The following is a 13,441-nucleotide window of genomic DNA, read 5'->3' on the forward strand; positions in this document are numbered from 1 at the left end:
CCCACCCACCCAACCACCGGCGGCAGCCGACCCACAACAACAGCAACTCGACGATAAATCTTGAGAATGCAAGGAAAGCGACGCATCTAGCCTAAACGACAACCAGCACAAAATAAAAGGAGCAAGAATAAAACAAACCATCCATTAAAATGATGGTAGGTTGGCTTCACAGCGGCGTTCGTACCACCGTACCGGAGGCCTGTGCGAGCAGTTGTACTGTGCCTCAACTCAAACCCAGGAAGAAGGATCTCTTTTTTTAAAGGAAGGCAGGTGGTGGTTGGTGCACGGATTTTTGTGCCCTGGTTTTGTGGTTGGCGTCCTAAACCGTAAGCAACAGAAGCTCTACCGCAAACAAATCCTCTGTGTGTGCTGCTCGTAAAAAAAAAGTTACAAAAGCGATTCGAGGTGCGATCGATTTTTGTCTTTCGACGCGATGCCCACTGCTTTGGTGGGGAGAAGAGAAGCAACACTTTACGTTTGAGTGATCGGTTCATCAACGTTTTTTTTATACGAATTTAATTGAACACTATTTCATACATTTGCAAACATACTTAGTCCAGGGAGCAAGGAGAGTTTGTTGTAAATATTCGCAAGGAGAGTTTGTGCAGTTAGAATAAGTCAGAGTTATCAGTACTTTGAAGCAGTGGATGGAACAATCCACTAAATTAGTCGAGGAACTCCAATTTAACAACTGGTTAATAAATTTAAATTTCTTCACTGCTTCATTGTTTCGTGCTATCGCAAAATATATCTAAGACTGTCCAGCAATCACACCAGTTTATCTGTTTAAATGATGAGTAATATCCTGGACAAGAAGCACATTTTCATACAAAATCCAAAGATGAAGTTATCAATACCTGAGAAGTAGACAATCACTCAGAATTGTGGGCCTCTCATTAGCTCAGGGTGCTCACAGTCTTCTTCTTCTTCTTAGTCTAACGATCCCTTGTTAGGTCCTGTCCTGTAGTTGGATAGTCATTCAGAGCTTCACATTCACCAACTCAGGCCCTGTCGTATGAAGACCGTGCGGTTATCGCCTCTACCACCGGTGCCGTCCCAAAGGTGCTCATAGTATATAAGTATAAAGTGGTAAGCGCATCGTCGATCGAAGAGTCTCCTTAACAAGCCTAGGATAATTTTGGCAAACCTCCACCGGACAACCTTATCATATCGTTCTGTATCTGAGACGGAAAACTTATCCTTTGAAACTCTTTTTTATAGCACTACAATTTCGAGGGGATCTCGGACTGCCATTTGCAACTTTCTGTGAACTGATTTTATCCACACCAAGATAGCCAAGTCTAAAATTAATAAATATAGTCATTAGTCCACTAATTTTGACACCTGTTATTAGCTTTATCCCGCTTCCCAAAGTGTGAAGGAGATAATTGATGTTTTCATGAAAAAATGGCATATCATCAAACAAATGGACCCAGATATCCAGATCAGAATCACACTTGCTATTCATCCTTATACTGTTGCTGACACTCAGTAAATCAGGCATCAGTTACAATATTTTGTAACCAATCTGTTCGTTTTTTTATGTGCTTTGTCTCCCTCATAAAATGCTCCCATATGATTCCCATTGCATCAAAACTCTCTGCACAGAACGCTTGAAATAATGCAGAATGCACAAATGGCATGCTAATTAGCCACCGCCATCCTGTCCCCGGATGTCCGCCGTTTTGTGTTTGTTTCTTTGCTTCCCATCCCGCTAGTTCCGGGCTTTTAATGATGGAAATTAGGCGTTCTAATGTGTGTGCTGCTCACCAAACGAGTGCGCGATGTGCATAAAATTTACATTTCCTCTGCCCATTTTTTTTATTTTCAGTCACACGATGCAGTTTCGTGAGCGGTTCCAAAAACGAAAACAACCAGCAAAACAGTCACATTCGAGGTAAATGGATTAAATGTGTTTTTTGCCTTTTTTTCACCTCTCCACACGCATGTCAAAAGGGGGTACCGTACCGCGCACACGTTTAGGGGTTGTGTTTGATTAAATTCAATAACACACAGCGTACAAACCACGTACAAAAAAAAAGGTGAACAAAACTTCCATTACCTTCCTCTAGGCGTCGAAAAAAAAAACAAAACAAAACCATGCAACCAAATATTCATCGTCAGCATATACCCCCAATGCTTCCCGACCCACGGTGCGTTCCCAAAAAAAAAAAACTAAACATCAGCACTGCAACGCCATGGCCGCATCCGATCCGGAACGCACTTGCGTTTACCCGGCGACACAAACGCACAAACACAGCGACGATGCAGCGATGTTGGAAAAAAGAGCCGCCGCGCGTACAATGCGCGACTGTCGAAATTTCGGTTAAATAGATTTGACCTACAAAAAACCCCTTCGGTACACCACAGCAACATTGTGCAGCAGTAGTGGAAGCACACGACGCGCAGCTCAGTAACGTCCGAGGTTGCGCTTTTTTCGGTACAGGCAGGCGGGTTTTCCGGCGTGGAAAAGGAACGGGCTGGCGTATTCGGAACATGACATCAAATGCGGCTGTGTTACCACACCGTGGGTTGGGAAGGGCTGCCTGCCACTTCCGCCGCTAAGGTCGTTTAGAAGTGCGTTTCTAGTCATTGGAATGCACTTCGACTAACCTCTTCCAGGGATAAGGTTAGTTTAGCTTAAAAATTAAATCAAAATTTTAAATATATCGTCAATATACTACTCAAGATCACATTAAAACAAGAGAAGGGATAAAGCTGCAAAGAGAGTAGCTAATTGATTTATAATAAATGTTTTTTGATCTCACTCAATTACAGGTTAAAGTCACTGTCGAAACTGCGTTGCCCAATGATCGTCGTGCATCCAACGCAGTTGCGTCCCCCCAAAAATGGAGATGTTTGTTGGGTGGTGCAGTTGTGCGGCCGTCTTCTTCTGGACTGGACACACACACACACACACACAATTCAAATTTGTGGCTATTGCATTCCCTCTTCCCCGCAAATCCACCACCACACCTCTGCCATGCAAATGCGTTAATCAGCAATTAAAAATGCATGAGCTCCATCGCGGTCGTCCATCGCTGCAACATGGTTGCTGCGTGAGCCTAGGCACGCGGACGCATCCGACTAGCAACAACGTCGTTGGTTTTCCCTTTGTTTTCGAAGCGACACACTAGTGCTGCTGCTGCTGCATTTAACGTTCGTTCACTCTTCGTTTTCGGGTCACATTTTCGGCATTTTTTTTCGGTGGTCGTATCGGCCGGACACACAACAATGTATGTTTTGCTGCAAGCAGATTGCCGAATTTTTACTACCGTTGGGAAGAGGGAAGAAGAATGTGGAGGGAGGCAGTGGTTTGGTGGTTGGTTTTGTTAGTCGATGGCAAAGAACCATTTGTGCATCGATGCCAAAAATGCCAGCGGATGTAACACCTGCCACCGAAAGCCAGTGTCGGAAGTAGCGTTGCCCAAAAGCGGAAAGCCATTCGGCGAAAAAGAAGCAACAAAACACCGGTACTGTTTCTATTCATAAGCTTTGTGCATATGGTTTGTTTTTTGGTGCTAATGGGGATTAATTAGACCAAAGCAAAGCCTCGATGATGCGTGTGTGTTGTAAAGATAAAATATGACAGAATTATCAGTTTGAAGCAAATATGGACAAAATTGTTGAGCAACTGGAATTGAAGATTTCTTCGAACTAAGTTTTAGGCATCGAAAGAAAGTAGTATACTTCCTGATGGCCAACAATTCATCCTGCCTGGAGCACAGACGGAGCACTAAGATCTAACATAGGATAAGTGTATACGTAAAAACTCCCGAAAAAGAATATCGTAGACAAGATAGACATTGTTGCAGAATACTCGCTGTCAATGACTGAGATAAAGTCATCAACGTGTTATCGACTCGGTAGAGACGTCCAACTAACCTCAGTAGGGGCCAATAGAATTCTCTATTGCATGACCTTATCCAAGCATCCGGAGGCCCGGTGGTAGATGCGAGATCGACGCCGGTCTTTACACGGCAGGACCGGGGTTCAAATCTCATCTGGGCTTCTTCCCCCATTGTCTGGACTGACTATCCACACTATGCGGTAACATTAAGTCTAGTAAGCCAGAAATAGCAGGCATATGATCTAAGAGGTTTTTATACCAGCCAAGAAGAAAATCCTTTCATCCTAAAAGCTCAGAAAGAGCAACGTAATTTATTTTCAAAAATATACTTCACTATGGCTTTAGGTAGCTCACTTGAAAACCCTGAAGCAGCGTATAAAATTTCTTAAATTGTATATGTCAAATCAACTGTAGCAGCAACATATTTAAAATACGTCCTGCATCTGACACTTGAAAATGACTCAAATACACCAAAGGGAAACCGCCCAAAAGTAATTAGAAATTCCCATACCATACAGTTCTGGACTAAAACCCACTCCATGGTTTCTTTCCCCCATGCACATACAAAAGAGATTGCAATATCCCAAAATGTGTGCAACATATTAAGCATTCATAGAAGAAGCAAGACTGCCCCCCGCATTCTAGCACGACAGTTTGCTGGGATGAGCAAAAATATCAATAAACTGTTTTGTAAGAGCCCCTTTTGATATGAAAAACCCCCTAACACAAAAGCGAAAATAAAAACAAAACATACGGCGCAGACCACATGAGAATGGAGACGTAACAAAAACATCCCCCCCAATAAAGCGCATCTGCAAGAAGCTGCATTTGTGACTGTAGAATAGGCCCATGCAGAAGCAGGGTGATATAAAGGAGACGGTGGCTCATATCAAGCGAAAGATTCATTAATTCATGCAAGAAGCGCTGCCACGTAAGCACAACAAGCAGCTCGGCTTGCATTAGAAGGACTGCCACCTACCCGGGCAGCAACTTCACAGGACTGCAGTAAAAACATGGTATAATACTACCGGGAGGATTTTTTTGTAGTTATTGTCGGAGGACCTTCCTTTCCGTACGGTCGTTGTTATGTGTGCGGCCACGATCCGTACTGACGCTCTTATGCAACGTATTACACGGTACGGACCTCTATCCCTCTAGCAATCACAAACACGGTCCGTTATTCTTCTTACATGCCTGCATAATGTATGGTCCGCGTGTGCAAGGATAGATTGGTTGCTTCCTTCCGCAGGAAGGAGAACTACCACTACGCTTACGATGAGTTTTTCCTTTAAAACAAGCACCAACACAAAAAAGGGGTTATGTTTTTCCCCCTTCTACTCTACCACTATTTTCCCGACATTAATACAACATCCTTGCGTCTCTTTTATAGCCACATTGCCATTTCTAAAATAGCAACGTTCATCCCCAACTGTATAACGGGTCCATTTTATTTTCTCTCCCCCCAAAAACACACAGGATAAACATTTTCTTCGAACGCTATCTTTCCGGTGCAAGAAGACGCGCATAGGTTACACAATTTATAGCGCACGCACACCCGACCGGCATTTGCATGCGTTTTCGCAAGCGCCTTTACATAAGCAGCTGCAGCTAGTGCGAGGAAATTCCATTACCGAAAGGTATGATGGGAGCTCGGCTGTAGCGAAAATGGCCCCCCTTCCTATACATACTGACGTCGTAAAAGAATGACTAAGCAAGCCAAACGACCAAAGAAGGTGGGTCCCTTTTCCGAGCTCCGGCGCATCCACAACGTCCGCCCGTTGCAACGACCGCATCGGACGCCAACCGATACCGCAGTACACCGCATCGCCCTAAAAGTCCGCAATCTTCCTTCTCATGCTATTAGTCGCTAGCAGCAGCAGCAGCAGCAGTAGTGGCCGTAGTCGTCGGCACTAGAGTACTGCATAAAATTAAGTGTCCTACACAGTGCTGCATGCCCTCTCGTCTGCATTCTCGCTCTCGCTCACGGGCGTGATTATCCTCCGCCTTAGTGAAAGTGAAATCGTAAAACATTCGCACCCACACTCGCACGTCTCCCACTGCTCTCGCCCATATTTTCCCTTGCATTTTTGCTCCCAAACTTGCGATTATGCGCAAATGCAAGTATCGTGTGCCTTTTTGTGCAGAAAGAGCTCCGTAACCTCATTCCCCTAGGGAGCGTTTCCCCCTTGTCTGAGTTTCCCTTTCCGGTGTGCGGTGCACGAGGACCACATAGAGCTGCATGCAGTGTTCGGCTTCCTTCTGGCAACAAACAAATGGTGCACACGTTTCACTTTCACTTTCTTACTGGTCGTTGGCTTTTCGCCGGCGCACCGTCAGCCGGTCGTATCGCATAACGAGAAAACCTTCTTGCACAATATAATAGCAACAAGGCGGTCTACGAAGGGTGATACGAGGATTGCATGTCGGAGAAAGACCCATCCGCACGACGATTTGGAAAACCAAGCATACCTTCTTTTTTCGCCCAGAGTGAGCACAGGTCCTTTTGCACCTACATGCACATTTTATTATATCTTCGTTACTTCCAGCAAAACGAGCGGGCCCGTCGTCCTGAGCAGAACCTCGGGACAGGTATTGATTTTACCGCGCCCTTCCTAACCCACTCAACCAGCGCATCCTAGCTATTCGCCACAGTGCAAGAAAGGACGTGGTAGCATTAATTTCCACCAGCACCACCAGCACGCTGCTGCACCAACAATTGCTGTGCTGGCACACACACACACACTTGGGGGTGTAGTACCGATTTTACGACTCCCCACCACCATCGAAAGGCCTGCAGCAGTTTTATTGCGTTTCTCCTCACACCTTCCTTTTGCTTGTTCTCCCCGGCTTCTTGCGCACAAGAATATGCGTTCGTAAAACAACGCAACCATCATGCTCGAGGTAGGCGTCAGCTTTCCTTAGAGCAATTTCGTAACGAACGCACCCGGGGGTTGGTTTGCGAATGACATAAAAAGGGTTAAACGCATTCGGTGCCGAAATAAGAAAATTACTACCTACTACACCACGCCAAAATCGGCAGCAATTGAGGGTGCTTCCCGACTTTGCCTGACAGTGTGCCTGACACGGGGAAATAATTTAAGAATGCCCTCTGTGCACAGAAAATGCCTTCGGAGCGGATATTGTATATAGCGACGCACTTCCAACAGAATGGGAACCGAGCAACGCACTTAACGATGGCCAGCGGCACATAACAAAGCGTAGTAAAATGCGTTGCACTGTCCTGTGACTGGCCCGAGCATCACTGATCCTGTTGTGATCTCATTCCGTAACGTTACCTACACACACCCGAAGTCCTTCCGAACCAGTCATCGAAGTACACCAGCAGCAATCTTCCTCAACAGTGTACAACAACACTAAATGTTGCTTCATAAAGCTGCATTTTATCGTTGGTCCTTAAAAACATAAAATTTACACCCTCTTTACGCCAACCAACAACCACAGCGTGGACCAACCCCGACGAAACAGTAGCGACGAATTCCTTGGAGACTGAAGATTCGCCCGAAGTGCACAGACCGGATCCCCGTTGTGATGGATGGCATGCTTGACGGATTGGGTAGGGGCAAAGTTGGATGAGAAGTTATCTGCATTTTACCCACCTAACGCACGAATAAAACTTGGGACGAAATGTGGACAAGAGCTTGGAGGAAGATTGTTTCTTTCCTGACAGCACCACAGTGCACAATACCGCTATTCTTCCGATGAATGTGATGTGCTGCAATGATGAAGAAATCATTTCTGGGCTGATTTCATTGCTCAAAAAAAGAGATCTGAAAAGGACGTGTAAAGGGAAGATCCCTTACCCTTAGATCTGGTATTGGTCCTCCTATTTCTTGCACCAAGTACATGATAGATGTATTTGAAAAGCTGTGTTTTGCTTAGAAGATACTGAGTTTCGGTGAGAGTTGGTGTGTCTTTACTCTAATGGAAATCGATTTAAGGGCTTCAAATAGACAAGATAACATCAGAGCGGACCACACAAAAGGACAGCAGAGCGAAGTATGAGAGAATCTTCAAGAATTCTACTATAAACACTAATTAAAAACAGCTTCCGGCGTCGTGGAGTTCATAAGCGTGGATATTGTAAAACTAAATGCAAAACCAAGCTTGCTCTCTTATATTGATTGAACAGAGAGCTGCTTCAACTCGGGAAGGTAGGAACCAATCGACCCACAAAAGCACTCCTGATCTAATCGACAGCATTACTGCTAAACACACTCTCCAATGTTTCTGTACGTTGCAATAAAAACTAAAACAAAACTTCAAAAAAGGCAATAACCATAATCGACATAAGCCCACAAACGAAAACACAGGCCCACGCCCGCCCGCACGCACTAATGAGCGATCAAGAGTTGGCTGTGTGGCTGTGGTTCCGTTTCCCTTTTGGTTTCCAATTCCAGTTTTTAACGGAGTTGCGTTTATTGCGAGCGTGCAATTTTCTACCGCGAAACTGTACGCACCATACAGCAGAAAACTAGCTGCCAATCAATAATATGGTCTGCAAACGGGATGCTGGCGACTCTGGATGAAATTGCCGGTCTAATAACTCATTTATTGCAACGACACTCATAAACGACTAGCACTCGTAGGTTTAGAGTTGTTAGTTCGACGTCCACCTCTTTTTCTAAAGTTCCCTGGAAGAAAAGAGGAAATCGTACAACTTTATACTACCAGCTCTACGCACTATACGCAATGCAATTTACGCAACTCTTCTTCCACTCGATCTACAGATCTATCTCTGCGTCTCCTGCTGATGTCTTAAGGGATGGATTTGGAAGCTTTTAGGCTTCGATGCGACATGCACAGCCAAGGGAAAAAGCTGGTTGCCAATTTGAAACAGCAACAGTCAATTCGATTTACAGCTGGCACCACCATCCACCTATCTTCTGATTATGTGAATGAGTGTGTGGGGTCCAGGTCGGATCTTCTTTCTTCTTTCCGATAGTCCCACTGCGAAAATTGGCATGAAGAAAATCAGGAAAAAAGGAACCAAACAAAGACACCGTACGCACTTAACTAGACATGGCCGGGAAACGGCCATTAATATTTATACGCACATTTTAAATTATAAAACATGCGCCCGTTGCGTAGGGAGAAGAAAGATTGTGGGTTTTTTGTTGTTACTTCTTTTGGGCTATCTATTTTTCTTTCCTTGCCGCTAAGATTGACACACATGTGGTTAATAAAAACGGCAGATGCCAATATGCCCCAATGCGTGCAGCAACGCCATCTCATCGCACGAAAGCCTAGACGCAACGGACGAGCCCGTAGACTACACCTTGAATTGTTACAGACAGCCGGAATCGTTGTCGCCTAGAGAAAAAAAGAACTACGCGAGACAGGATGTTAAAAATGCGTAAATCAATACATTAACCATCAGCTGCTAACAAAATTTGCAACAACCCAACACGCAAGCAACAAAAAACCCCACGATCGATCCTCAAACGCAACCTCCCTATGCGACTTTCAATTTATATTGATCTTTAAAGCCTTCTCTCTCTCTCTCTCTTTCTCGGTGACTCTACCACTGTTGCGTACGATCGCGAGCCCGTTACGCGCGCAGTCGGGCCCCCTTACCTTTTCGCTTACGCACCACCACCCAAAAGCTCACCGATCAGTTGCTGATCAATGTTTCAGCTTTTTTCGCATGTGGCTTTTGTGTGCTGTTGGTCTTCTTTGTGCGGTTGGCTTCGATCGTAAAACGCTAGACACCTTTTGGCCAAATTAACGGCGCACGCATGTGCGTTTACGCACACCACAACGGCCAGACCGTCGACCTCGTCCGCTCGAACACAAAGCAAACGCACACACAACATCCAGGACCGAAACGCATTTTTATCGAGGCCAATAGCATTCGGAAAGGGGTGGCAATCATGGTGATGGTGGAGGGATTTCCGTTTCTAGCTGCTTTCCTATTTCAGCAAACGCGTTTGTTGCCGTGCGTACGACCCGCTCGCAAGGTCTATCCGTTGCGTATGCGCGGCCTGCAGCAGACACAATGGTAGACTGTGGTAAACGTCACCGTGCTCCATCAGATTTTGGGGAGGTCAGCTGGTTTTCGGTGTGTCTGTTAGGTGCGTACAAAAATCGCACAAAGTCGCAGCTGCAAACGGTGCGTTACGCACCGTCATCGCACGGTGCGTGTCCTCGACCGTCACCACGGTTAGCCGCCAGACAGAAAGCACTTTCCGTTCTCCACGATCACCACCACCACCTGATAAAACCTTAAAAAAACCGTTGAGTCATAACGCGATCGCCGTTTTTCGGAAGGCTCGTCGTCTCGATCGTGAAGTGATCGTGCCATGGAAGACTGGGCTTGGATTTTGAGGGCAGTTGGAGTAGCTTATCGGTTCCCTCTACTCTTCACTTGTTTCGCCTCCCCATCCATCAATCAGTCTCGCTCGGTGGCTTAGTCAGCTGGCAACTCGCTTATGCCACCCAACGCTTACGCACAATGAAGTTGCCGTCAAGCAGAAGAAAACAGAACCACCGTCCGGACACACTCGAATGTGTTCGCAATTTTAGTTCCCTTTCCATTTCCCGCAGCAACGCGAGCACCCCATAGTAGCGCAAACTTTGCGTTACCTTCGCGCGGAGTCTGTGGGACGGTGGTGGTGGGTGCGTCTGTCTGGTGCGTAAGTTTTCCGGCCTTGACACCACTTTTTTTTGGGCCTGTTGGCAGTGTGCTCATTTGCGCAATGATCGCGTTGGCAAAATACACAATCGTGAAGTTCGCACGCGTCTTGGTCCACCAGCAGAGGAGTTCCGTTAAGCGGCTGCGACAAAAAAACGACGTATGGAATAGATGCACTTTTGGATCCCGCACGCACAATAACTTAACGTAACTGGACCAAGGTAATGGGAAAGTGGCTAAAATAGATAAAATCCACCTGAAAGAAAACTAGTGATACTCGATCCTCGATTTCACCCCATGGGGGCTACTAATAACTTATTTTGATTGCAACCTGCTCATGATGCGTTGTATGCGTGTGTGTGGTTTGTAAAATCCTTTACCCCACACAAAAAAAAGAAGACGCGCGTGCGTGCCATTAACGTTAACTAGAAGCCGTTCTTCAAACGGAACTCTGGAAATCTGTAAGCAAACAACCTGGAAAGGTTGGCCGGCAGGCTCGCAATCGCCACGCCGCAGCGTTTATTGTTTTACACACTCATCAGTTTCTTCTTACGCACTACTGCTGGCAGACGCGTAACGTTGCACAAAACAAAAGCATTTTTGTTTGTCTTTGTTTTTTTTTTGTGTGTTACCACGGTATATTCGCTCCCAGTGGCTGAACGAACTGAACACGTCCGACGACGGTAATTGCATTCACAACCCGCTCAAAAGCTAGTTTTTGCCCTTCCCGGTTGCTAAGATGCGTACAAATCCTAACCATATTAGGCGAGCTTTTCAGTGGCAAGACACTCACTGCACCAACAAGCACAAGCCATGGGGCAAACTATACGCAGACGCACGCATTTGGGCAGACCTACCGTTGCAGTTTTGCAAACTCTAAAAAAAGCCCACAAAAAATTGGTGATAGACAAAAACACATAACAGCGCCACAAAATGGCACAACTGGCTAGCTGGCCGGCTGGTTACTGACCGTCCGGTAGCTGCAGCGCAACAAGAAACAACAAACAAACCGAACCGTAAACCAAAAACGCGCACTGAAATAGGACTTTAGCGGTAAAGAAACCCATCGTACACGCACACGACGCACGGTCTAACGAAAACACACATCTTCGAGCGAAGAAAAAAAAATCTCAGCTGATGTGGAGCATTTTGTGGTGTGCTTCATGCCGCTTCGTACTGACTTTCGCAAGATAAGTCCAATAGTAGCAGATAGAGAAGCATCGCCGGCAGCAATCGCCGGGGGGCTTGTTCCTTGCAGAACAAGTGCCCACAATGCACATGGCAGATGACGATTCCCATTAACATCTTTCCAGAGTTTCTGTTTCATGTCTAGTTTCTTCTATTCTAGGATGTTTGGGGAACGCCCGTTGTCTGGCGTTTGTAGGGAAACAAAGCAAAACATTTCTTCAGGTGGACGATCATTGTTCCCCGAGCCGAACACGCTCTCGACGTGAGCCCTAAAGTGTACTAGCCTGGTGGACAATGCGTAACAATGCAAGTCAACAAGCCGCTACAGAGCTGGCTCCCACTTGAGACGAACGCAAATTTTGGACACAACCAAATTCCAACCCACAATGCGTAAACGAGGGATTCAAATGGATAGTTTCTTGTTTGGGATAACGAGAGCAGTAGTTGCATCAGCATGCGGTTTTCATATTCTGCTCCAAATGCGTGTAGAATATCCTGAAACCCAGAACGAAAATTCTGATTCCCAATTCTTATCCCCGGGTGAGCCCAGAACCTTCCAAAAGTTCTACGAGAGCTCGATAAAAGGCTCTGGCTGTGACAAAATAGGCTATCCCTAGCGAATGCCTTTTCGTATCGCCTTTTTTCCTGGAGCACGAAGGACACCGGTGGTGGGGTTGGGTGGGGAGCGTCACGTCCCTTTGTACCCCACCAAAACCTAGCCTTCGCAGCCTTTCCCAGCAAACCAGCATGGCGGCAACGACGACGACAACGACCAACGAACCATGGAACCAGCCGTAGCACTACCACCAGGCGATCCAATTCTCTCGGCTAGGCCTACCTAAAATCTACCACCCCTCCCCATGCCCACATTCCACTTGCACCACTCGATGATCTCCTCTTCTCCCATCAATCGCACCTTGCTCCTGCTCCTGCTGCTAGCGTAGTAGTGGTGGTGGTGCTTTTGTGCGTCATTTTATCGGTTCATGCGCATTTCAAACGCATTCGCAATGGCGAGAGTGCGTTTCCCATTCCCACGGAACGAGGCCGCACATCCACCATCCACTCCTCCGCCGCTACTCTCTACCACCGAAGGTTCGCCCGAAGCGCCTGGTTCTTGCAGTTGCTGTACGCACGGTACTAGGGGCCGCCGTTCGGGCCGTTTTTTGCCAACGACACAACAAATCCTTCTTCCTCACCGATCGCACACAGGGGGATTTCTATCCTTTCTGGACGGTTTTTCCTCAGTATGCTGTCCTGCTCTGGCAGTAGTGCCACAGTCTCACAGCAGAGACACATGCACAGCACGCGCACAGGCCTCGCTAGGAAGGCACTGCGAAGACTTCTGGTAGGCTCCTACCGTGACAGGGATAGGGAAAACTCATCACGCACACTGCGCGCAGAGCTGTCCCGGGGTTCGTGTTAGGGATGGTAGCAAATGCACGCACCGGAAGACAGAGCAAAGTGCAAATATGCGTGTCCAGATCTTAAGCTTCCTTAGTGAAGAGAGAGAGAGAGAGAGAGCGCGAGCAAACTGAGACAGTGAATATGTATTTAAATTCGGAGGAATGTACTGGAGAGCATACAGTTTCCATTTTTAAAACAGCGGTATATATGTAGTTATGCAGCTTTTTCATTGAGAGTTTACTTTTTGTAATATAAATAGCGACTGTTAGAACTCTAAACTATTTTCTTAATTCAAATTAAATCCCCGTCCTTGTCACAACTTCCCCCAGCCGAACCCTCAGTCCAAA

General features: G+C 46.4%; 1 protein-coding gene across 7 annotated transcripts in view; it reads right to left on the reverse strand.

Moving 5' to 3' along the window:
• The window catches only part of LOC118509010 (zinc finger protein chinmo), a 107,212-nt gene that overhangs the window by 44,084 nt on the left and 49,687 nt on the right, over nucleotides 1–13,441 (reverse strand). The window lies entirely within an intron of this gene.

Source organism: Anopheles stephensi, chromosome 3 (genome assembly GCF_013141755.1).
Source record: "Anopheles stephensi strain Indian chromosome 3, UCI_ANSTEP_V1.0, whole genome shotgun sequence".
Taxonomy (NCBI): Eukaryota; Metazoa; Arthropoda; class Insecta; order Diptera; family Culicidae; genus Anopheles; species Anopheles stephensi.